The sequence below is a fragment of the Diplotaxodon limnothrissa genome, linkage group LG16, assembly GCF_057381915.1.
Source record: "Diplotaxodon limnothrissa isolate DT_005_m linkage group LG16, D_limnothrissa_male_GT1.1, whole genome shotgun sequence".
Classification (NCBI taxonomy): domain Eukaryota; kingdom Metazoa; phylum Chordata; class Actinopteri; order Cichliformes; family Cichlidae; genus Diplotaxodon; species Diplotaxodon limnothrissa.
In genome coordinates, this window is record NC_140611.1 from 4,809,929 (window position 1) to 4,836,572 (window position 26,644).

Below are 26,644 nucleotides of genomic sequence, written 5' to 3' on the forward strand. Positions count from 1 at the left end.
GCAGACCTCAGTGCAAGAAAGAGTCTTTCCAACACTGATAAGCACAAAGGCCAACTTTGACATGAAAAGGTGTTCAAACAAGTACAAGATATTCACAATAAGCAGACCTCAGTGCAAGAAAGAGTCTTTCCAACACTGAAAAAGCACAGAGGCCAACTTTGACATTAAAAGGTGTAAGAACAAGTACAAGATATTTACAATAAGCAGACCTCAGTGCAAGAAAGAGTCTTTCCAACACGGAAAAATCACAGAGGCCAACTTTGACATTAAAAGGTGTAAAAACAAGTACAAGATATTTACAATAAGCAGACCTCAGTGCAAGAAAGAGTCTTTCCAACACGGAAAAATCACAGAGGCCAACTTTGACATGAAAAGGTGTAAGAACAAGTACAAGATATTTACAATAAGCAGACCTCAGTGCAAGAAAGAGTCTTTCCAACACGGAAAAATCACAGAGGCCAACTTTGACATGAAAAGGTGTTCAAACAAGTACAAGATATTAACAATAAGCAGACCTCAGTGCAAGAAAGAGTCTTTCCAACACTGAAAAAGCACAGAGGCCAACTTTGACATTAAAAGGTGTTCAAACAAGTACAAGATATTTACAATAAGCAGACCTCAGTGCAAGAAAAAGAGTCTTTCCAACACTGATAAGCACAGAGGCCAACTTTGACATTAAAAGGTGTTCAAACAAGTACAAGATATTTACAATAAGCAGGCCTCAGTGCAAGAAAAAGAGTCTTTCCAACACTGATAAGCACAGAGGCCAACTTTGACATTAAAAGGTGCAAAAACAAGTACAAGATATTTACAATAAGCAGACCTCAGTGCAAGAAAGAGTCTTTCCAACACTGATAAGCACAAAGGCCAACTTTGACATTAAAAGGTGTAAAAACAAGTACAAGATATTAACAATAAAGCAGACCTCAGTGCAAGAAAGAGTCTTTCCAACACTGATAAGCACAGAGGCCAACTTTGACATTAAAAGGTGCAAAAACAAGTACAAGATATTTACAATAAGCAGGCCTCAGTGCAAGAAAAAGAGTCTTTCCAACACTGATAAGCACAGAGGCCAACTTTGACATTAAAAGGTGCAAAAACAAGTACAAGATATTTACAATAAGCAGACCTCAGTGCAAGAAAGAGTCTTTCCAACACTGATAAGCACAAAGGCCAACTTTGACATTAAAAGGTGTAAAAACAAGTACAAGATATTAACAATAAGCAGACCTCAGTGCAAGAAAGAGTCTTTCCAACACTGAAAAAGCACAGAGGCCAACTTTGACATTAAAAGGTGTTCAAACAAGTACAAGATATTTACAATAAGCAGACCTCAGTGCAAGAAAGAGTCTTTCCAACACTGATAAGCACAAAGGCCAACTTTGACATTAAAAGGTGTAAAAACAAGTACAAGATATTCACAATAAGCAGACCTCAGTGCAAGAAAGAGTCTTTCCAACACTGATAAGCACAAAGGCCAACTTTGACATTAAAAGGTGTAAAAACAAGTACAAGATATTAACAATAAGCAGACCTCAGCGCAAGAAAGAGTCTTTCCAACACTGAAAAATGAAAGAGGCCAACTTTGACATGAAAAGGTGTAAAAACAAGTACAAGATATTTACAATAAGCAGACCTCAGTGCAAGAAAGAGTCTTTCCAACACGGAAAAATCACAGAGGCCAACTTTGACATTAAAAGGTGTTCAAACAAGTACAAGATATTTACAATAAGCAGACCTCAGTGCAAGAAAGAGTCTTTCCAACACTGATAAGCACAAAGGCCAACTTTGACATGAAAAGGTGTTCAAACAAGTACAAGATATTCACAATAAGCAGACCTCAGTGCAAGAAAGAGTCTTTCCAACACTGAAAATTGAAAGAGGCCAACTTTGACATTAAAAGTTGTAAAAACAAGTACAAGATATTAACAATAAGCAGACCTCAGTGCAAGAAAGAGTCTTTCCAACACTGATAAGCACAGAGGCCAACTTTGACATGAAAAGGTGTTCAAACAAGTACAAGATATTTACAATAAGCAGACCTCAGTGCAAGAAAGAGTCTTTCCAACACGGAAAAATCACAGAGGCCAACTTTGACATGAAAAGGTGTTCAAACAAGTACAAGATATTTACAATAAGCAGACCTCAGTGCAAGAAAGAGTTTTTCCAACACTGAAAATTGAAAGAGGCCAACTTTGACATGAAAAGGTGTAAAAACAAGTACAAGATATTTACAATAAGCAGACCTCAGTGCAAGAAAGAGTCTTTCCAACACTGATAAGCACAGAGGCCAACTTTGACATTAAAAGGTGTTCAAACAAATACAAGATATTAACAATAAGCAGACCTCAGTGCAAGAAAGAGTCTTTCCAACACTGATAAGCACAAAGGCCAACTTTGACATGAAAAGGTGTTCAAACAAGTACAAGATATTCACAATAAGCAGACCTCAGTGCAAGAAAGAGTCTTTCCAACACTGAAAATTGAAAGAGGCCAACTTTGACATTAAAAGTTGTAAAAACAAGTACAAGATATTAACAATAAGCAGACCTCAGTGCAAGAAAGAGTCTTTCCAACACTGATAAGCACAGAGGCCAACTTTGACATGAAAAGGTGTTCAAACAAGTACAAGATATTTACAATAAGCAGACCTCAGTGCAAGAAAGAGTCTTTCCAACACGGAAAAATCACAGAGGCCAACTTTGACATTAAAAGGTGTTCAAACAAGTACAAGATATTTACAATAAGCAGACCTCAGTGCAAGAAAGAGTCTTTCCAACACTGATAAGCACAGAGGCCAACTTTGACATGAAAAGGTGTTCAAACAAGTACAAGATATTTACAATAAGCAGACCTCAGTGCAAGAAAGAGTTTTTCCAACACTGAAAATTGAAAGAGGCCAACTTTGACATGAAAAGGTGTAAAAACAAGTACAAGATATTTACAATAAGCAGACCTCAGTGCAAGAAAGAGTCTTTCCAACACTGATAAGCACAGAGGCCAACTTTGACATTAAAAGGTGTAAGAACAAGTACAAGATATTTACAATAAGCAGACCTCAGTGCAAGAAAGAGTCTTTCCAACACTGAAAAAGCACAGAGGCCAACTTTGACATTAAAAGGTGTAAGAACAAGTACAAGATATTTACAATAAGCAGACCTCAGTGCAAGAAAGAGTCTTTCCAACACGGAAAAATCACAGAGGCCAACTTTGGCATTAAAAGGTGTAAAAACAAGTACAAGATATTTACAATAAGCAGACCTCAGTGCAAGAAAGAGTCTTTCCAACACGGAAAAATCACAGAGGCCAACTTTGACATGAAAAGGTGTTCAAACAAGTACAAGATATTTACAATAAGCAGACCTCAGTGCAAGAAAGAGTCTTTCCAACACGGAAAAATCACAGAGGCCAACTTTGACATGAAAAGGTGTTCAAACAAATACAAGATATTAACAATAAGCAGACCTCAGTGCAAGAAAGAGTCTTTCCAACACTGAAAAAGCACAGAGGCCAACTTTGACATTAAAAGGTGTTCAAACAAGTACAAGATATTTACAATAAGCAGGCCTCAGTGCAAGAAAAAGAGTCTTTCCAACACTGAAAATTGAAAGAGGCCAACTTTGACATTAAAAGGTGTAAAAACAAGTACAAGATATTTACAATAAGCAGACCTCAGTGCAAGAAAGAGTCTTTCCAACACTGATAAGCACAGAGGCCAACTTTGACATTAAAAGGTGCAAAAACAAGTACAAGATATTTACAATAAGCAGACCTCAGTGCAAGAAAGAGTCTTTCCAACACTGATAAGCACAAAGGCCAACTTTGACATTAAAAGGTGTAAAAACAAGTACAAGATATTAACAATAAGCAGACCTCAGTGCAAGAAAGAGTCTTTCCAACACTGAAAAAGCACAGAGGCCAACTTTGACATTAAAAGGTGTTCAAACAAGTACAAGATATTTACAATAAGCAGACCTCAGTGCAAGAAAGAGTCTTTCCAACACTGATAAGCACAGAGGCCAACTTTGACATTAAAAGGTGTAAAAACAAGTACAAGATATTCACAATAAGCAGACCTCAGTGCAAGAAAGAGTCTTTCCAACACTGATAAGCACAAAGGCCAACTTTGACATTAAAAGGTGTAAAAACAAGTACAAGATATTAACAATAAGCAGACCTCAGCGCAAGAAAGAGTCTTTCCAACACTGAAAAATGAAAGAGGCCAACTTTGACATGAAAAGGTGTAAAAACAAGTACAAGATATTTACAATAAGCAGACCTCAGTGCAAGAAAGAGTCTTTCCAACACGGAAAAATCACAGAGGCCAACTTTGACATTAAAAGGTGTTCAAACAAGTACAAGATATTTACAATAAGCAGACCTCAGTGCAAGAAAGAGTCTTTCCAACACTGATAAGCACAGAGGCCAACTTTGACATTAAAAGGTGTAAAAACAAGTACAAGATATTTACAATAAGCAGACCTCAGTGCAAGAAAGAGTCTTTCCAACACTGATAAGCACAAAGGCCAACTTTGACATGAAAAGGTGTTCAAACAAGTACAAGATATTCACAATAAGCAGACCTCAGTGCAAGAAAGAGTCTTTCCAACACTGAAAATTGAAAGAGGCCAACTTTGACATTAAAAGTTGTAAAAACAAGTACAAGATATTAACAATAAGCAGACCTCAGTGCAAGAAAGAGTCTTTCCAACACTGATAAGCACAGAGGCCAACTTTGACATGAAAAGGTGTTCAAACAAGTACAAGATATTTACAATAAGCAGACCTCAGTGCAAGAAAGAGTCTTTCCAACACGGAAAAATCACAGAGGCCAACTTTGACATGAAAAGGTGTTCAAACAAGTACAAGATATTTACAATAAGCAGACCTCAGTGCAAGAAAGAGTTTTTCCAACACTGAAAATTGAAAGAGGCCAACTTTGACATGAAAAGGTGTAAAAACAAGTACAAGATATTTACAATAAGCAGACCTCAGTGCAAGAAAGAGTCTTTCCAACACTGATAAGCACAGAGGCCAACTTTGACATTAAAAGGTGTTCAAACAAATACAAGATATTAACAATAAGCAGACCTCAGTGCAAGAAAGAGTCTTTCCAACACTGATAAGCACAGAGGCCAACTTTGACATGAAAAGGTGTTCAAACAAGTACAAGATATTTACAATAAGCAGACCTCAGTGCAAGAAAGAGGCTTTCCAACACGGAAAAATCACAGAGGCCAACTTTGACATGAAAAGGTGTTCAAACAAGTACAAGATATTAACAATAAGCAGACCTCAGTGCAAGAAAGAGTCTTTCCAACACTGAAAAAGCACAGAGGCCAACTTTGACATTAAAAGGTGTAAGAACAAGTACAAGATATTTACAATAAGCAGACCTCAGTGCAAGAAAGAGTCTTTCCAACACGGAAAAATCACAGAGGCCAACTTTGACATTAAAAGGTGTAAAAACAAGTACAAGATATTTACAATAAGCAGACCTCAGTGCAAGAAAGAGTCTTTCCAACACGGAAAAATCACAGAGGCCAACTTTGACATGAAAAGGTGTAAGAACAAGTACAAGATATTTACAATAAGCAGACCTCAGTGCAAGAAAGAGTCTTTCCAACACGGAAAAATCACAGAGGCCAACTTTGACATGAAAAGGTGTTCAAACAAGTACAAGATATTTACAATAAGCAGACCTCAGTGCAAGAAAGAGTCTTTCCAACACGGAAAAATCACAGAGGCCAACTTTGACATGAAAAGGTGTTCAAACAAATACAAGATATTAACAATAAGCAGACCTCAGTGCAAGAAAGAGTCTTTCCAACACTGAAAAAGCACAGAGGCCAACTTTGACATTAAAAGGTGTTCAAACAAGTACAAGATATTTACAATAAGCAGGCCTCAGTGCAAGAAAAAGAGTCTTTCCAACACTGAAAATTGAAAGAGGCCAACTTTGACATTAAAAGGTGTAAAAACAAGTACAAGATATTTACAATAAGCAGACCTCAGTGCAAGAAAGAGTCTTTCCAACACTGATAAGCACAGAGGCCAACTTTGACATTAAAAGGTGTAAAAACAAGTACAAGATATTTACAATAAGCAGACCTCATTGCAAGAAAGAGTCTTTCCAACACTGATAAGCACAAAGGCCAACTTTGACATTAAAAGGTGTAAAAACAAGTACAAGATATTTACAATAAGCAGACCTCATTGCAAGAAAGAGTCTTTCCAACACTGATAAGCACAAAGGCCAACTTTGACATTAAAAGGTGCAAAAACAAGTACAAGATATTTACAATAAGCAGACCTCATTGCAAGAAAGAGTCTTTCCAACACTGATAAGCACAAAGGCCAACTTTGACATTAAAAGGTGTAAAAACAAGTACAAGATATTAACAATAAGCAGACCTCAGTGCAAGAAAGAGTCTTTCCAACACTGAAAAAGCACAGAGGCCAACTTTGACATTAAAAGGTGTTCAAACAAGTACAAGATATTTACAATAAGCAGACCTCAGTGCAAGAAAGAGTCTTTCCAACACTGATAAGCACAGAGGCCAACTTTGACATTAAAAGGTGTAAAAACAAGTACAAGATATTCACAATAAGCAGACCTCAGTGCAAGAAAGAGTCTTTCCAACACTGAAAAATGAAAGAGGCCAACTTTGACATGAATAGGTGTAAAAACAAGTACAAGATATTTACAATAAGCAGACCTCAGTGCAAGAAAGAGTCTTTCCAACACGGAAAAATCACAGAGGCCAACTTTGACATTAAAAGGTGTTCAAACAAGTACAAGATATTTACAATAAGCAGACCTCAGTGCAAGAAAGAGTCTTTCCAACACTGAAAAATCACAGAGGCCAACTTTGACATGAAAAGGTGTAAAAACAAGTACAAGATGTTCACAATAAGCAGGCCTCAGTGCAAGAAAAAGAGTCTTTCCAACACTGCTAAGCACAGAGGCCAACTTTGACATTAAAAGGTGTAAAAACAAGTACAAGATATTTACAATAAGCAAACCTCAGTGCAAGAAAGAGTCTTTCCAACACTGATAAGCACAGAGGCCAACTTTGACATTAAAAGGTGTTCAAACAAATACAAGATATTAACAATAAGCAGACCTCAGTGCAAGAAAGAGTCTTTCCAACACTGATAAGCACAGAGGCCAACTTTGACATTAAAAGGTGTAAAAACAAGTACAAGATATTTACAATAAGCAGACCTCAGTGCAAGAAAGAGTCTTTCCAACACGGAAAAATCACAGAGGCCAACTTTGACATGAAAAGGTGTTCAAACAAGTACAAGATATTTACAATAAGCAGACCTCAGTGCAAGAAAGAGTTTTTCCAACACTGAAAATTGAAAGAGGCCAACTTTGACATGAAAAGGTGTAAAAACAAGTACAAGATATTTACAATAAGCAGACCTCAGTGCAAGAAAGAGTCTTTCCAACACTGATAAGCACAGAGGCCAACTTTGACATTAAAAGGTGTTCAAACAAATACAAGATATTAACAATAAGCAGACCTCAGTGCAAGAAAGAGTCTTTCCAACACTGATAAGCACAGAGGCCAACTTTGACATTAAAAGGTGTAAGAACAAGTACAAGATATTTACAATAAGCAGACCTCAGTGCAAGAAAGAGTCTTTCCAACACTGAAAAAGCACAGAGGCCAACTTTGACATTAAAAGGTGTAAGAACAAGTACAAGATATTTACAATAAGCAGACCTCAGTGCAAGAAAGAGTCTTTCCAACACGGAAAAATCACAGAGGCCAACTTTGACATGAAAAGGTGTTCAAACAAGTACAAGATATTTACAATAAGCAGACCTCAGTGCAAGAAAGAGTCTTTCCAACACGGAAAAATCACAGAGGCCAACTTTGACATGAAAAGGTGTTCAAACAAATACAAGATGTTCACAATAAGCAGGCCTCAGTGCAAGAAAAAGAGTCTTTCCAACACTGCTAAGCACAGAGGCCAACTTTGACATTAAAAGGTGTAAAAACAAGTACAAGATATTTACAATAAGCAAACCTCAGTGCAAGAAAGAGTCTTTCCAACACTGATAAGCACAGAGGCCAACTTTGACATTAAAAGGTGTTCAAACAAATACAAGATATTAACAATAAGCAGACCTCAGTGCAAGAAAGAGTCTTTCCAACACTGATAAGCACAGAGGCCAACTTTGACATTAAAAGGTGTAAAAACAAGTACAAGATATTTACAATAAGCAGACCTCAGTGCAAGAAAGAGTCTTTCCAACACGGAAAAATCACAGAGGCCAACTTTGACATTAAAAGGTGTAAGAACAAGTACAAGATATTTACAATAAGCAGACCTCAGTGCAAGAAAGAGTTTTTCCAACACTGAAAATTGAAAGAGGCCAACTTTGACATGAAAAGGTGTAAAAACAAGTACAAGATATTTACAATAAGCAGACCTCAGTGCAAGAAAGAGTCTTTCCAACACTGATAAGCACAGAGGCCAACTTTGACATTAAAAGGTGTTCAAACAAATACAAGATATTAACAATAAGCAGACCTCAGTGCAAGAAAGAGTCTTTCCAACACTGATAAGCACAGAGGCCAACTTTGACATTAAAAGGTGTAAGAACAAGTACAAGATATTTACAATAAGCAGACCTCAGTGCAAGAAAGAGTCTTTCCAACACTGAAAAAGCACAGAGGCCAACTTTGACATTAAAAGGTGTAAGAACAAGTACAAGATATTTACAATAAGCAGACCTCAGTGCAAGAAAGAGTCTTTCCAACACGGAAAAATCACAGAGGCCAACTTTGACATGAAAAGGTGTTCAAACAAGTACAAGATATTTACAATAAGCAGACCTCAGTGCAAGAAAGAGTCTTTCCAACACGGAAAAATCACAGAGGCCAACTTTGACATGAAAAGGTGTTCAAACAAATACAAGATATTAACAATAAGCAGACCTCAGTGCAAGAAAGAGTCTTTCCAACACTGAAAAAGCACAGAGGCCAACTTTGACATTAAAAGGTGTTCAAACAAGTACAAGATATTTACAATAAGCAGGCCTCAGTGCAAGAAAAAGAGTCTTTCCAACACTGAAAATTGAAAGAGGCCAACTTTGACATTAAAAGGTGTAAAAACAAGTACAAGATATTTACAATAAGCAGACCTCAGTGCAAGAAAGAGTCTTTCCAACACTGATAAGCACAGAGGCCAACTTTGACATTAAAAGGTGCAAAAACAAGTACAAGATATTTACAATAAGCAGACCTCAGTGCAAGAAAGAGTCTTTCCAACACTGATAAGCACAAAGGCCAACTTTGACATTAAAAGGTGTAAAAACAAGTACAAGATATTAACAATAAGCAGACCTCAGTGCAAGAAAGAGTCTTTCCAACACTGAAAAAGCACAGAGGCCAACTTTGACATTAAAAGGTGTTCAAACAAGTACAAGATATTTACAATAAGCAGACCTCAGTGCAAGAAAGAGTCTTTCCAACACTGATAAGCACAGAGGCCAACTTTGACATTAAAAGGTGTAAAAACAAGTACAAGATATTCACAATAAGCAGACCTCAGTGCAAGAAAGAGTCTTTCCAACACTGATAAGCACAAAGGCCAACTTTGACATTAAAAGGTGTAAAAACAAGTACAAGATATTAACAATAAGCAGACCTCAGCGCAAGAAAGAGTCTTTCCAACACTGAAAAATGAAAGAGGCCAACTTTGACATGAAAAGGTGTAAAAACAAGTACAAGATATTTACAATAAGCAGACCTCAGTGCAAGAAAGAGTCTTTCCAACACTGATAAGCACAGAGGCCAACTTTGACATTAAAAGGTGTTCAAACAAGTACAAGATATTTACAATAAGCAGACCTCAGTGCAAGAAAGAGTCTTTCCAACACTGATAAGCACAGAGGCCAACTTTGACATTAAGGTGTAAAAACAAGTACAAGATATTTACAATAAGCAGACCTCAGTGCAAGAAAGAGTCTTTCCAACACTGATAAGCACAAAGGCCAACTTTGACATGAAAAGGTGTTCAAACAAGTACAAGATATTCACAATAAGCAGACCTCAGTGCAAGAAAGAGTCTTTCCAACACTGATAAGCACAGAGGCCAACTTTGACATTAAGGTGTAAAAACAAGTACAAGATATTTACAATAAGCAGACCTCAGTGCAAGAAAGAGTCTTTCCAACACTGATAAGCACAAAGGCCAACTTTGACATGAAAAGGTGTTCAAACAAGTACAAGATATTCACAATAAGCAGACCTCAGTGCAAGAAAGAGTCTTTCCAACACTGAAAATTGAAAGAGGCCAACTTTGACATTAAAAGTTGTAAAAACAAGTACAAGATATTAACAATAAGCAGACCTCAGTGCAAGAAAGAGTCTTTCCAACACTGATAAGCACAGAGGCCAACTTTGACATGAAAAGGTGTTCAAACAAGTACAAGATATTTACAATAAGCAGACCTCAGTGCAAGAAAGAGTCTTTCCAACACGGAAAAATCACAGAGGCCAACTTTGACATGAAAAGGTGTTCAAACAAGTACAAGATATTTACAATAAGCAGACCTCAGTGCAAGAAAGAGTTTTTCCAACACTGAAAATTGAAAGAGGCCAACTTTGACATGAAAAGGTGTAAAAACAAGTACAAGATATTTACAATAAGCAGACCTCAGTGCAAGAAAGAGTCTTTCCAACACTGATAAGCACAGAGGCCAACTTTGACATTAAAAGGTGTTCAAACAAATACAAGATATTAACAATAAGCAGACCTCAGTGCAAGAAAGAGTCTTTCCAACACTGATAAGCACAGAGGCCAACTTTGACATGAAAAGGTGTTCAAACAAGTACAAGATATTTACAATAAGCAGACCTCAGTGCAAGAAAGAGTCTTTCCAACACGGAAAAATCACAGAGGCCAACTTTGACATTAAAAGGTGTAAAAACAAGTACAAGATATTTACAATAAGCAGACCTCATTGCAAGAAAGAGTCTTTCCAACACTGATAAGCACAGAGGCCAACTTTGACATTAAAAGGTGCAAAAACAAGTACAAGATATTTACAATAAGCAGACCTCATTGCAAGAAAGAGTCTTTCCAACACTGATAAGCACAAAGGCCAACTTTGACATTAAAAGGTGTAAAAACAAGTACAAGATATTAACAATAAGCAGACCTCAGTGCAAGAAAGAGTCTTTCCAACACTGAAAAAGCACAGAGGCCAACTTTGACATTAAAAGGTGTTCAAACAAGTACAAGATATTTACAATAAGCAGACCTCAGTGCAAGAAAGAGTCTTTCCAACACTGATAAGCACAGAGGCCAACTTTGACATTAAAAGGTGTTCAAACAAGTACAAGATATTTACAATAAGCAGACCTCAGTGCAAGAAAGAGTCTTTCCAACACTGATAAGCACAGAGGCCAACTTTGACATTAAAAGGTGTAAAAACAAGTACAAGATATTCACAATAAGCAGACCTCAGTGCAAGAAAGAGTCTTTCCAACACTGAAAAATGAAAGAGGCCAACTTTGACATGAATAGGTGTAAAAACAAGTACAAGATATTTACAATAAGCAGACCTCAGTGCAAGAAAGAGTCTTTCCAACACGGAAAAATCACAGAGGCCAACTTTGACATTAAAAGGTGTTCAAACAAGTACAAGATATTTACAATAAGCAGACCTCAGTGCAAGAAAGAGTCTTTCCAACACTGAAAAATCACAGAGGCCAACTTTGACATGAAAAGGTGTAAAAACAAGTACAAGATGTTCACAATAAGCAGGCCTCAGTGCAAGAAAAAGAGTTTCCAACACGGGAAAATCAAAGAGGCCAACTTTGACATGAAAAGGTGTAAAAACAAGTACAAGATATTTACAATAAGCAGACCTCAGTGCAAGAAAGAGTCTTTCCAACACTGATAAGCACAGAGGCCAACTTTGACATTAAAAGGTGTTCAAACAAATACAAGATATTAACAATAAGCAGACCTCAGTGCAAGAAAGAGTCTTTCCAACACTGATAAGCACAGAGGCCAACTTTGACATTAAAAGGTGTAAAAACAAGTGCAAGATATTTACAATAAGCAGACCTCAGTGCAAGAAAGAGTCTTTCCAACACGGAAAAATCACAGAGGCCAACTTTGACATGAAAAGGTGTTCAAACAAGTACAAGATATTTACAATAAGCAGACCTCAGTGCAAGAAAGAGTCTTTCCAACACTGATAAGCACAGAGGCCAACTTTGACATTAAAAGGTGTTCAAACAAATACAAGATATTAACAATAAGCAGACCTGAGTGCAAGAAAGAGTCTTTCCAACACTGAAAAAGCACAGAGGCCAACTTTGACATGAAAAGGTGTAAAAACAAGTACAAGATATTTACAATAAGCAGACCTCAGTGCAAGAAAGAGTCTTTCCAACACTGATAAGCACAGAGGCCAACTTTGACATTAAAAGGTGTTCAAACAAATACAAGATATTAACAATAAGCAGACCTCAGTGCAAGAAAGAGTCTTTCCAACACTGAAAATTGAAAGAGGCCAACTTTGACATTAAAAGGTGTAAAAACAAGTACAAGATATTTACAATAAGCAGACCTCAGTGCAAGAAAGAGTCTTTCCAACACTGATAAGCACAGAGGCCAACTTTGACATTAAAAGGTGTTCAAACAAATACAAGATATTAACAATAAGCAGACCTCAGTGCAAGAAAGAGTCTTTCCAACACTGAAAAAGCACAGAGGCCAACTTTGACATTAAAAGGTGTTCAAACAAGTACAAGATATTTACAATAAGCAGACCTCAGTGCAAGAAAGAGTCTTTCCAACACTGAAAATTGAAAGAGGCCAACTTTGACATTAAAAGGTGTAAAAACAAGTACAAGATATTTACAATAAGCAGACCTCAGTGCAAGAAAGAGTCTTTCCAACACTGAAAAAGCACAGAGGCCAACTTTGACATTAAAAGGTGCAAAAACAAGTACAAGATATTTACAATAAGCAGACCTCAGTGCAAGAAAGAGTCTTTCCAACACTGATAAGCACAAAGGCCAACTTTGACATTAAAAGGTGTTCAAACAAATACAAGATATTAACAATAAGCAGACCTCAGTGCAAGAAAGAGTCTTTCCAACACTGAAAAAGCACAGAGGCCAACTTTGACATGAAAAGGTGTAAAAACAAGTACAAGATATTTACAATAAGCAGACCTCAGTGCAAGAAAGAGTCTGTCCAACACTGATAAGCACAGAGGCCAACTTTGACATTAAAAGGTGTTCAAACAAGTACAAGATATTTACAATAAGCAGACCTCAGTGCAAGAAAGAGGCTTTCCACCACTAAATAAGCACAGAGGCCAACTTTGACATTAAAAGGTGTTCAAACAAGTACAAGATATTTACAATAAGCAGACCTCAGTGCAAGAAAGAGTCTGTCCAACACTGATGAGCACAGAGGCCAACTTTGACATTAAAAGGTGTAAAAACAAGTACAAGATATTTACAATAAGCAGACCTCAGTGCAAGAAAGAGTCTGTCCAACACTGATAAGCACAGAGGCCAACTTTGACATGAAAAGGTGTAAAAACAAGTACAAGATATTTACAATAAGCAGACCTCAGTGCAAGAAAGAGTCTTTCCAACACTGATAAGCACAGAGGCCAACTTTGACATTAAAAGGTGTAAAAACAAGTACAAGATATTTACAATAAGCAGACCTCAGTGCAAGAAAGAGTCTTTCCAACACGGAAAAATCACAGAGGCCAACTTTGACATGAAAAGGTGTTCAAACAAGTACAAGATATTTACAATAAGCAGACCTCAGTGCAAGAAAGAGTCTTTCCAACACTGAAAAAGCACAGAGGCCAACTTTGACATTAAAAGGTGCAAAAACAAGTACAAGATATTTACAATAAGCAGACCTCAGTGCAAGAAAGAGTCTTTCCAACACTGATAAGCACAAAGGCCAACTTTGACATTAAAAGGTGTTCAAACAAATACAAGATATTAACAATAAGCAGACCTCAGTGCAAGAAAGAGTCTTTCCAACACTGAAAAAGCACAGAGGCCAACTTTGACATTAAAAGGTGTTCAAACAAGTACAAGATATTTACAATAAGCAGACCTCAGTGCAAGAAAGAGTCTGTCCAACACTGATAAGCACAGAGGCCAACTTTGACATGAAAAGGTGTAAAAACAAGTACAAGATATTTACAATAAGCAGACCTCAGTGCAAGAAAGAGTCTTTCCAACACGGAAAAATCACAGAGGCCAACTTTGACATGAAAAGGTGTTCAAACAAGTACAAGATATTTACAATAAGCAGACCTCAGTGCAAGAAAGAGTCTTTCCAACACTGAAAAAGCACAGAGGCCAACTTTGACATTAAAAGGTGCAAAAACAAGTACAAGATATTTACAATAAGCAGACCTCAGTGCAAGAAAGAGTCTTTCCAACACTGATAAGCACAAAGGCCAACTTTGACATTAAAAGGTGTTCAAACAAATACAAGATATTAACAATAAGCAGACCTCAGTGCAAGAAAGAGTCTTTCCAACACTGAAAAAGCACAGAGGCCAACTTTGACATTAAAAGGTGTTCAAACAAGTACAAGATATTTACAATAAGCAGACCTCAGTGCAAGAAAGAGTCTGTCCAACACTGATAAGCACAGAGGCCAACTTTGACATGAAAAGGTGTAAAAACAAGTACAAGATATTTACAATAAGCAGACCTCAGTGCAAGAAAGAGTCTTTCCAACACTGATAAGCACAGAGGCCAACTTTGACATTAAAAGGTGTAAAAACAAGTACAAGATATTTACAATAAGCAGACCTCAGTGCAAGAAAGAGTCTTTCCAACACGGAAAAATCACAGAGGCCAACTTTGACATGAAAAGGTGTTCAAACAAGTACAAGATATTTACAATAAGCAGACCTCAGTGCAAGAAAGAGTCTTTCCAACACTGATAAGCACAGAGGCCAACTTTGACATTAAAAGGTGTAAAAACAAGTACAAGATATTCACAATAAGCAGACCTCAGTGCAAGAAAGAGTCTTTCCAACACTGATAAGCACAGAGGCCAACTTTGACATTAAAAGGTGTAAAAACAAGTACAAGATATTTACAATAAGCAGACCTCAGTGCAAGAAAGAGTCTTTCCAACACGGAAAAATCACAGAGGCCAACTTTGACATGAAAAGGTGTTCAAACAAGTACAAGATATTTACAATAAGCAGACCTCAGTGCAAGAAAGAGTCTTTCCAACACTGAAAAAGCACAGAGGCCAACTTTGACATTAAAAGGTGCAAAAACAAGTACAAGATATTTACAATAAGCAGACCTCAGTGCAAGAAAGAGTCTTTCCAACACTGATAAGCACAAAGGCCAACTTTAACATTAAAAGGTGTTCAAACAAATACAAGATATTAACAATAAGCAGACGTCAGTGCAAGAAAGAGTCTTTCCAACACTGAAAATTGAAAGAGGCCAACTTTGACATTAAAAGGTGTAAAAACAAGTACAAGATATTTACAATAAGCAGACCTCAGTGCAAGAAAGAGTCTTTCCAACACTGAAAAAGCACAGAGGCCAACTTTGACATTAAAAGGTGTTCAAACAAGTACAAGATATTTACAATAAGCAGACCTCAGTGCAAGAAAGAGTCTTTCCAACACTGATAAGCACAAAGGCCAACTTTGACATGAAAAGGTGTAAAAACAAGTACAAGATATTTACAATAAGCAGACCTCAGTGCAAGAAAGAGTCTGTCCAACACTGATAAGCACAGAGGCCAACTTTGACATTAAAAGGTGTTCAAACAAGTACAAGATATTTACAATAAGCAGACCTCAGTGCAAGAAAGAGTCTTTCCAACACTGAAAAATGAAAGAGGCCAACTTTGACATTAAAAGGTGTAAAAACAAGTACAAGATATTTACAATAAGCAGACCTCAGTGCAAGAAAGAGTCTTTCCAACACTGATAAGCACAGAGGCCAACTTTGACATTAAAAGGTGTTCAAACAAGTACAAGATATTTACAATAAGCAGACCTCAGTGCAAGAAAGAGTCTTTCCAACACTGATAAGCACAGAGGCCAACTTTGACATGAAAAGGTGTAAAAACAAGTACAAGATATTTACAATAAGCAGACCTCAGTGCAAGAAAGAGTCTTTCCAACACGGAAAAATCACAGAGGCCAACTTTGACATGAAAAGGTGTTAAAAACAAGTACAAGATATTTACAATAAGCAGACCTCAGTGCAAGAAAGAGTCTTTCCAACACTGAAAAATGAAAGAGGCCAACTTTGACATGAAAAGGTGTTAAAAACAAGTACAAGATATTTACAATAAGCAGACCTCAGTGCAAGAAAGAGTCTTTCCAACACTGATAAGCACAGAGGCCAACTTTGACATGAAAAGGTGTTCAAACAAGTACAAGATATTTACAATAAGCAGACCTCAGTGCAAGAAAGAGTCTTTCCAACACTGAAAAAGCACAGAGGCCAACTTTGACATTAAAAGGTGTAAGAACAAGTACAAGATATTTACAATAAGCAGACCTCAGTGCAAGAAAGAGTCTTTCCAACACGGAAAAATCACAGAGGCCAACTTTGACATGAAAAGGTGTAAAAACAAGTACAAGATATTTACAATAAGCAGACCTCAGTGCAAGAAAGAGTCTTTCCAACACTGATAAGCACAGAGGCCAACTTTGACATTAAAAGGTGTTCAAACAAATACAAGATATTAACAATAAGCAGACCTCAGTGCAAGAAAGAGTCTTTCCAACACTGAAAATTGAAAGAGGCCAACTTTGACATTAAAAGGTGTAAAAACAAGTACAAGATATTTACAATAAGCAGACCTCAGTGCAAGAAAGAGTCTTTCCAACACTGAAAAAGCACAGAGGCCAACTTTGACATTAAAAGGTGCAAAAACAAGTACAAGATATTTACAATAAGCAGACCTCAGTGCAAGAAAGAGGCTTTCCACCACTGAAAAAGCACAGAGGCCAACTTTGACATTAAAAGGTGCAAAAACAAGTACAAGATATTTACAATAAGCAGACCTCAGTGCAAGAAAGAGTCTTTCCAACACTGATAAGCACAGAGGCCAACTTTGACATTAAAAGGTGCAAAAACAAGTACAAGATATTTACAATAAGCAGACCTCAGTGCAAGAAAGAGTCTTTCCAACACTGATAAGCACAGAGGCCAACTTTGACATGAAAAGGTGTTCAAACAAGTACAAGATATTTACAATAAGCAGACCTCAGTGCAAGAAAGAGTCTTTCCAACACTGATAAGCACAGAGGCCAACTTTGACATGAAAAGGTGTAAAAACAAGTACAAGATATTTACAATAAGCAGACCTCAGTGCAAGAAAGAGTCTTTCCAACACGGAAAAATCACAGAGGCCAACTTTGACATGAAAAGGTGTAAAAACAAGTACAAGATATTTACAATAAGCAGACCTCAGTGCAAGAAAGAGGCTTTCCAACACGGAAAAATCACAGAGGCCAACTTTGACATGAAAAGGTGTTCAAACAAGTACAAGATATTAACAATAAGCAGACCTCAGTGCAAGAAAGAGTCTTTCCAACACTGAAAAAGCACAGAGGCCAACTTTGACATTAAAAGGTGTAAGAACAAGTACAAGATATTTACAATAAGCAGACCTCAGTGCAAGAAAGAGTCTTTCCAACACTGATAAGCACAGAGGCCAACTTTGACATTAAAAGGTGTAAAAACAAGTACAAGATATTAACAATAAGCAAACCTCAGTGCAAGAAAGAGTCTTTCCAACACTGAAAAAGCACAGAGGCCAACTTTGACATTAAAAGGTGTAAAAACAAGTACAAGATATTAACAATAAGCAGACCTCACTGCAAGAAAGAGTCTTTCCAACACTGATAAGCACAAAGGCAAACTTTGACATTAAAAGGTGTAAAAACAAGTACAAGATATTAACAATAAGCAGACCTCAGTGCAAGAAAAAGAGTCTTTCCAACACTGAAAATTGAAAGAGACCAACTTTGACATGAAAAGGTGTTCAAACAAGTACAAGATATTTACAATAAGCAGACCTCAGTGCAAGAAAGAGTCTTTCCAACACTGAAAATTGAAAGAGGCCAACTTTGACATTAAAAGGTGCAAAAACAAGTACAAGATATTTACAATAAGCAGACCTCAGTGCAAGAAAGAGTCTTTCCAACACTGAAAAAGCACAGAGGCCAACTTTGACATTAAAAGGTGCAAAAACAAGTACAAGATATTTACAATAAGCAGACCTCAGTGCAAGAAAGAGTCTTTCCAACACTGATAAGCACAAAGGCAAACTTTGACATTAAAAGGTGTTCAAACAAGTACAAGATATTTACAATAAGCAGACCTCAGTGCAAGAAAGAGTCTTTCCAACACTGAAAAAGCACAGAGGCCAACTTTGACATGAAAAGGTGTTCAAACAAATACAAGATATTTACAATAAGCAGACCTCAGTGCAAGAAAGAGTCTTTCCAACACTGAAAAAGCACAGAGGCCAACTTTGACATTAAAAGGTGCAAAAACAAGTACAAGATATTTACAATAAGCAGACCTCAGTGCAAGAAAGAGTCTTTCCAACACTGATAAGCACAAAGGCCAACTTTGACATTAAAAGGTGTTCAAACAAATACAAGATATTAACAATAAGCAGACGTCAGTGCAAGAAAGAGTCTTTCCAACACTGAAAATTGAAAGAGGCCAACTTTGACATTAAAAGGTGTAAAAACAAGTACAAGATATTTACAATAAGCAGACCTCAGTGCAAGAAAGAGGCTTTCCAACACTGAAAAAGCACAGAGGCCAACTTTGACATTAAAAGGTGTTCAAACAAGTACAAGATATTTACAATAAGCAGACCTCAGTGCAAGAAAGAGTCTTTCCAACACTGATAAGCACAAAGGCCAACTTTGACATGAAAAGGTGTAAAAACAAGTACAAGATATTTACAATAAGCAGACCTCAGTGCAAGAAAGAGTCTGTCCAACACTGATAAGCACAGAGGCCAACTTTGACATTAAAAGGTGTTCAAACAAGTACAAGATATTTACAATAAGCAGACCTCAGTGCAAGAAAGAGTCTTTCCAACACTGAAAAATGAAAGAGGCCAACTTTGACATTAAAAGGTGTAAAAACAAGTACAAGATATTTACAATAAGCAGACCTCAGTGCAAGAAAGAGTCTTTCCAACACTGATAAGCACAGAGGCCAACTTTGACATTAAAAGGTGTTCAAACAAGTACAAGATATTTACAATAAGCAGACCTCAGTGCAAGAAAGAGTCTTTCCAACACTGATAAGCACAGAGGCCAACTTTGACATTAAAAGGTGTTCAAACAAGTACAAGATATTTACAATAAGCAGACCTCAGTGCAAGAAAGAGTCTTTCCAACACTGATAAGCACAGAGGCCAACTTTGACATGAAAAGGTGTAAAAACAAGTACAAGATATTTACAATAAGCAGACCTCAGTGCAAGAAAGAGTCTTTCCAACACGGAAAAATCACAGAGGCCAACTTTGACATGAAAAGGTGTTAAAAACAAGTACAAGATATTTACAATAAGCAGACCTCAGTGCAAGAAAGAGTCTTTCCAACACTGATAAGCACAGAGGCCAACTTTGACATGAAAAGGTGTTCAAACAAGTACAAGATATTTACAATAAGCAGACCTCAGTGCAAGAAAGAGTCTTTCCAACACTGAAAAAGCACAGAGGCCAACTTTGACATTAAAAGGTGTAAGAACAAGTACAAGATATTTACAATAAGCAGACCTCAGTGCAAGAAAGAGTCTTTCCAACACGGAAAAATCACAGAGGCCAACTTTGACATGAAAAGGTGCAAAAACAAGTACAAGATATTTACAATAAGCAGACCTCAGTGCAAGAAAGAGTCTTTCCAACACTGATAAGCACAGAGGCCAACTTTGACATTAAAAGGTGTTCAAACAAATACAAGATATTAACAATAAGCAGACCTCAGTGTAAGAAAGAGTCTTTCCAACACTGAAAAAGCACAGAGGCCAACTTTGACATTAAAAGGTGTTCAAACAAGTACAAGATATTTACAATAAGCAGACCTCAGTGCAAGAAAGAGTCTTTCCAACACTGAAAATTGAAAGAGGCCAACTTTGACATTAAAAGGTGTAAAAACAAGTACAAGATATTTACAATAAGCAGACCTCAGTGCAAGAAAGAGTCTTTCCAACACTGAAAAAGCACAGAGGCCAACTTTGACATTAAAAGGTGCAAAAACAAGTACAAGATATTTACAATAAGCAGACCTCAGTGCAAGAAAGAGTCTTTCCAACACTGATAAGCACAAAGGCCAACTTTGACATTAAAAGGTGTTCAAACAAATACAAGATATTAACAATAAGCAGACCTCAGTGCAAGAAAGAGTCTTTCCAACACTGAAAAAGCACAGAGGCCAACTTTGACATGAAAAGGTGTAAAAACAAGTACAAGATATTTACAATAAGCAGACCTCAGTGCAAGAAAGAGGCTTTCCAACACGGAAAAATCACAGAGGCCAACTTTGACATGAAAAGGTGTTCAAACAAGTACAAGATATTAACAATAAGCAGACCTCAGTGCAAGAAAGAGTCTTTCCAACACTGAAAAAGCACAGAGGCCAACTTTGACATTAAAAGGTGTAAGAACAAGTACAAGATATTTACAATAAGCAGACCTCAGTGCAAGAAAGAGTCTTTCCAACACTGATAAGCACAGAGGCCAACTTTGACATTAAAAGGTGTAAAAACAAGTACAAGATATTAACAATAAGCAAACCTCAGTGCAAGAAAGAGTCTTTCCAACACTGAAAAAGCACAGAGGCCAACTTTGACATTAAAAGGTGTAAAAACAAGTACAAGATATTAACAATAAGCAGACCTCAGTGCAAGAAAGAGTCTTTCCAACACTGATAAGCACAAAGGCAAACTTTGACATTAAAAGGTGTAAAAACAAGTACAAGATATTAACAATAAGCAGACCTCAGTGCAAGAAAAAGAGTCTTTCCAACACTGAAAATTGAAAGAGACCAACTTTGACATGAAAAGGTGTTCAAACAAGTACAAGATATTTACAATAAGCAGACCTCAGTGCAAGAAAAAGAGTCTTTCCAACACTGAAAATTGAAAGAGGCCAACTTTGACATTAAAAGGTGTAAAAACAAGTACAAGATATTTACAATAAGCAGACCTCAGTGCAAGAAAGAGTCTTTCCAACACTGAAAATTGAAAGAGGCCAACTTTGACATTAAAAGGTGCAAAAACAAGTACAAGATATTTACAATAAGCAGACCTCAGTGCAAGAAAGAGTCTTTCCAACACTGAAAAAGCACAGAGGCCAACTTTGACATTAAAAGGTGCAAAAACAAGTACAAGATATTTACAATAAGCAGACCTCAGTGCAAGAAAGAGTCTTTCCAACACTGATAAGCACAAAGGCAAACTTTGACATTAAAAGGTGTTCAAACAAGTACAAGATATTTACAATAAGCAGACCTCAGTGCAAGAAAGAGTCTTTCCAACACTGAAAAAGCACAGAGGCCAACTTTGACATGAAAAGGTGTTCAAACAAATACAAGATATTTACAATAAGCAGACCTCAGTGCAAGAAAGAGTCTTTCCAACACTGAAAAAGCACAGAGGCCAACTTTGACATTAAAAGGTGCAAAAACAAGTACAAGATATTTACAATAAGCAGACCTCAGTGCAAGAAAGAGTCTTTCCAACACTGATAAGCACAAAGGCCAACTTTGACATTAAAAGGTGTTCAAACAAATACAAGATATTAACAATAAGCAGACGTCAGTGCAAGAAAGAGTCTTTCCAACACTGAAAATTGAAAGAGGCCAACTTTGACATTAAAAGGTGTAAAAACAAGTACAAGATATTTACAATAAGCAGACCTCAGTGCAAGAAAGAGGCTTTCCAACACTGAAAAAGCACAGAGGCCAACTTTGACATTAAAAGGTGTTCAAACAAGTACAAGATATTTACAATAAGCAGACCTCAGTGCAAGAAAGAGTCTTTCCAACACTGATAAGCACAAAGGCCAACTTTGACATGAAAAGGTGTAAAAACAAGTACAAGATATTTACAATAAGCAGACCTCAGTGCAAGAAAGAGTCTGTCCAACACTGATAAGCACAGAGGCCAACTTTGACATTAAAAGGTGTTCAAACAAGTACAAGATATTTACAATAAGCAGACCTCAGTGCAAGAAAGAGTCTTTCCAACACTGAAAAATGAAAGAGGCCAACTTTGACATTAAAAGGTGTAAAAACAAGTACAAGATATTTACAATAAGCAGACCTCAGTGCAAGAAAGAGTCTTTCCAACACTGATAAGCACAGAGGCCAACTTTGACATTAAAAGGTGTTCAAACAAGTACAAGATATTTACAATAAGCAGACCTCAGTGCAAGAAAGAGTCTTTCCAACACTGATAAGCACAGAGGCCAACTTTGACATGAAAAGGTGTAAAAACAAGTACAAGATATTTACAATAAGCAGACCTCAGTGCAAGAAAGAGTCTTTCCAACACGGAAAAATCACAGAGGCCAACTTTGACATGAAAAGGTGTTAAAAACAAGTACAAGATATTTACAATAAGCAGACCTCAGTGCAAGAAAGAGTCTTTCCAACACTGATAAGCACAGAGGCCAACTTTGACATGAAAAGGTGTTCAAACAAGTACAAGATATTTACAATAAGCAGACCTCAGTGCAAGAAAGAGTCTTTCCAACACTGAAAAAGCACAGAGGCCAACTTTGACATTAAAAGGTGTAAGAACAAGTACAAGATATTTACAATAAGCAGACCTCAGTGCAAGAAAGAGTCTTTCCAACACGGAAAAATCACAGAGGCCAACTTTGACATGAAAAGGTGCAAAAACAAGTACAAGATATTTACAATAAGCAGACCTCAGTGCAAGAAAGAGTCTTTCCAACACTGATAAGCACAGAGGCCAACTTTGACATTAAAAGGTGTTCAAACAAATACAAGATATTAACAATAAGCAGACCTCAGTGTAAGAAAGAGTCTTTCCAACACTGAAAAAGCACAGAGGCCAACTTTGACATTAAAAGGTGTTCAAACAAGTACAAGATATTTACAATAAGCAGACCTCAGTGCAAGAAAGAGTCTTTCCAACACTGAAAATTGAAAGAGGCCAACTTTGACATTAAAAGGTGTAAAAACAAGTACAAGATATTTACAATAAGCAGACCTCAGTGCAAGAAAGAGTCTTTCCAACACTGAAAAAGCACAGAGGCCAACTTTGACATTAAAAGGTGCAAAAACAAGTACAAGATATTTACAATAAGCAGACCTCAGTGCAAGAAAGAGTCTTTCCAACACTGATAAGCACAAAGGCCAACTTTGACATTAAAAGGTGTTCAAACAAATACAAGATATTAACAATAAGCAGACCTCAGTGCAAGAAAGAGTCTTTCCAACACTGAAAAAGCACAGAGGCCAACTTTGACATGAAAAGGTGTAAAAACAAGTACAAGATATTTACAATAAGCAGACCTCAGTGCAAGAAAGAGTCTGTCCAACACTGATAAGCACAGAGGCCAACTTTGACATTAAAAGGTGTTCAAACAAGTACAAGATATTTACAATAAGCAGACCTCAGTGCAAGAAAGAGGCTTTCCACCACTAAATAAGCACAGAGGCCAACTTTGACATTAAAAGGTGTAAAAACAAGTACAAGATATTTACAATAAGCAGACCTCAGTGCAAGAAAGAGTCTTTCCAACACTGATAAGCACAGAGGCCAACTTTGACATGAAAAGGTGTAAAAACAAGTACAAGATATTTACAATAAGCAGACCTCAGTGCAAGAAAGAGTCTTTCCAACACTGATAAGCACAGAGGCCAACTTTGACATGAAAAGGTGTTCAAACAAGTACAAGATATTTACAATAAGCAGACCTCAGTGCAAGAAAGAGTCTTTCCAACACTGAAAAAGCACAGAGGCCAACTTTGACATTAAAAGGTGCAAAAACAAGTACAAGATATTTACAATAAGCAGACCTCAGTGCAAGAAAGAGTCTTTCCAACACTGATAAGCACAAAGGCCAACTTTGACATTAAAAGGTGTTCAAACAAATACAAGATATTAACAATAAGCAGACCTCAGTGCAAGAAAGAGTCTTTCCAACACTGAAAAAGCACAGAGGCCAACTTTGACATTAAAAGGTGTTCAAACAAGTACAAGATATTTACAATAAGCAGACCTCAGTGCAAGAAAGAGTCTTTCCAACACTGATAAGCACAAAGGCCAACTTTGACATGAAAAGGTGTTCAAACAAGTACAAGATATTTACAATAAGCAGACGTCAGTGCAAGAAAGAGGCTTTCCACCACTAAATAAGCACAGAGGCCAACTTTGACATTAAAAGGTGTTCAAACAAGTACAAGATATTTACAATAAGCAGACCTCAGTGCAAGAAAGAGTCTTTCCAACACTGATAAGCACAGAGGCCAACTTTGACATGAAAAGGTGTAAAAACAAGTACAAGATATTTACAATAAGCAGACCTCAGTGCAAGAAAGAGTCTTTCCAACACGGAAAAATCACAGAGGCCAACTTTGACATGAAAAGGTGTTCAAACAAGTACAAGATATTTACAATAAGCAGACCTCAGTGCAAGAAAGAGTCTTTCCAACACGGAAAAATCACAGAGGCCAACTTTGACATGAAAAGGTGTTCAAACAAGTACAAGATATTAACAATAAGCAGACCTCAGTGCAAGAAAGAGTCTTTCCAACACTGAAAAAGCACAGAGGCCAACTTTGACATTAAAAGGTGTAAGAACAAGTACAAGATATTTACAATAAGCAAACCTCAGTGCAAGAAAGAGTCTTTCCAACACTGATAAGCACAGAGGCCAACTTTGACATTAAAAGGTGTAAAAACAAGTACAAGATATTAACAATAAGCAGACCTCAGTGCAAGAAAAAGAGTCTTTCCAACACTGAAAATTGAAAGAGACCAACTTTGACATGAAAAGGTGTTCAAACAAGTACAAGATATTTACAATAAGCAGACCTCAGTGCAAGAAAAAGAGTCTTTCCAACAGTGAAAATTGAAAGAGGCCAACTTTGACATTAAAAGGTGCAAAAACAAGTACAAGATATTTACAATAAGCAGACCTCAGTGCAAGAAAGAGTCTTTCCAACACTGAAAAAGCACAGAGGCCAACTTTGACATTAAAAGGTGTAAAAACAAGTACAAGATATTTACAATAAGCAGACCTCAGTGCAAGAAAGAGTCTTTCCAACACTGAAAATTGAAAGAGGCCAACTTTGACATTAAAAGGTGCAAAAACAAGTACAAGATATTTACAATAAGCAGACCTCAGCGCAAGAAAGAGTCTTTCCAACACTGAAAAATGAAAGAGACCAACTTTGACATGAAAAGGTGTTCAAACAAGTACAAGATATTTACAATAAGCAGACCTCAGTGCAAGAAAGAGTCTGTCCAACACTGATAAGCACAAAGGCCAACTTTGACATTAAAAGGTGTTCAAACAAGTACAAGATATTTACAATAAGCAGACCTCAGTGCAAGAAAGAGTCTGTCCAACACTGATAAGCACAGAGGCCAACTTTGACATTAAAAGGTGTTCAAACAAGTACAAGATATTTACAATAAGCAGACCTCAGTGCAAGAAAGAGTCTTTCCAACACTGAAAATTGAAAGAGGCCAACTTTGACATTAAAAGGTGTAAAAACAAGTACAAGATATTTACAATAAGCAGACCTCAGTGCAAGAAAGAGTCTTTCCAACACTGATAAGCACAGAGGCCAACTTTGACATTAAAAGGTGTTCAAACAAGTACAAGATATTTACAATAAGCAGACCTCAGTGCAAGAAAGAGTCTTTCCAACACTGAAAATTGAAAGAGGCCAACTTTGACATTAAAAGGTGTAAAAACAAGTACAAGATATTTACAATAAGCAGACCTCAGTGCAAGAAAGAGTCTTTCCAACACTGAAAAAGCACAGAGGCCAACTTTGACATTAAAAGGTGCAAAAACAAGTACAAGATATTTACAATAAGCAGACCTCAGTGCAAGAAAGAGTCTTTCCAACACTGATAAGCACAGAGGCCAACTTTGACATTAAAAGGTGTAAAAACAAGTACAAGATATTAACAATAAGCAGACCTCAGCGCAAGAAAGAGTCTTTCCAACACTGAAAAATGAAAGAGACCAACTTTGACATGAAAAGGTGTTCAAACAAGTACAAGATATTTACAATAAGCAGACCTCAGTGCAAGAAAGAGTCTGTCCAACACTGATAAGCACAAAGGCCAACTTTGACATTAAAAGGTGTTCAAACAAGTACAAGATATTTACAATAAGCAGACCTCAGTGCAAGAAAGAGTCTGTCCAACACTGATAAGCACAGAGGCCAACTTTGACATTAAAAGGTGTTCAAACAAGTACAAGATATTTACAATAAGCAGACCTCAGTGCAAGAAAGAGTCTTTCCAACACTGAAAATTGAAAGAGGCCAACTTTGACATTAAAAGGTGTAAAAACAAGTACAAGATATTTACAATAAGCAGACCTCAGT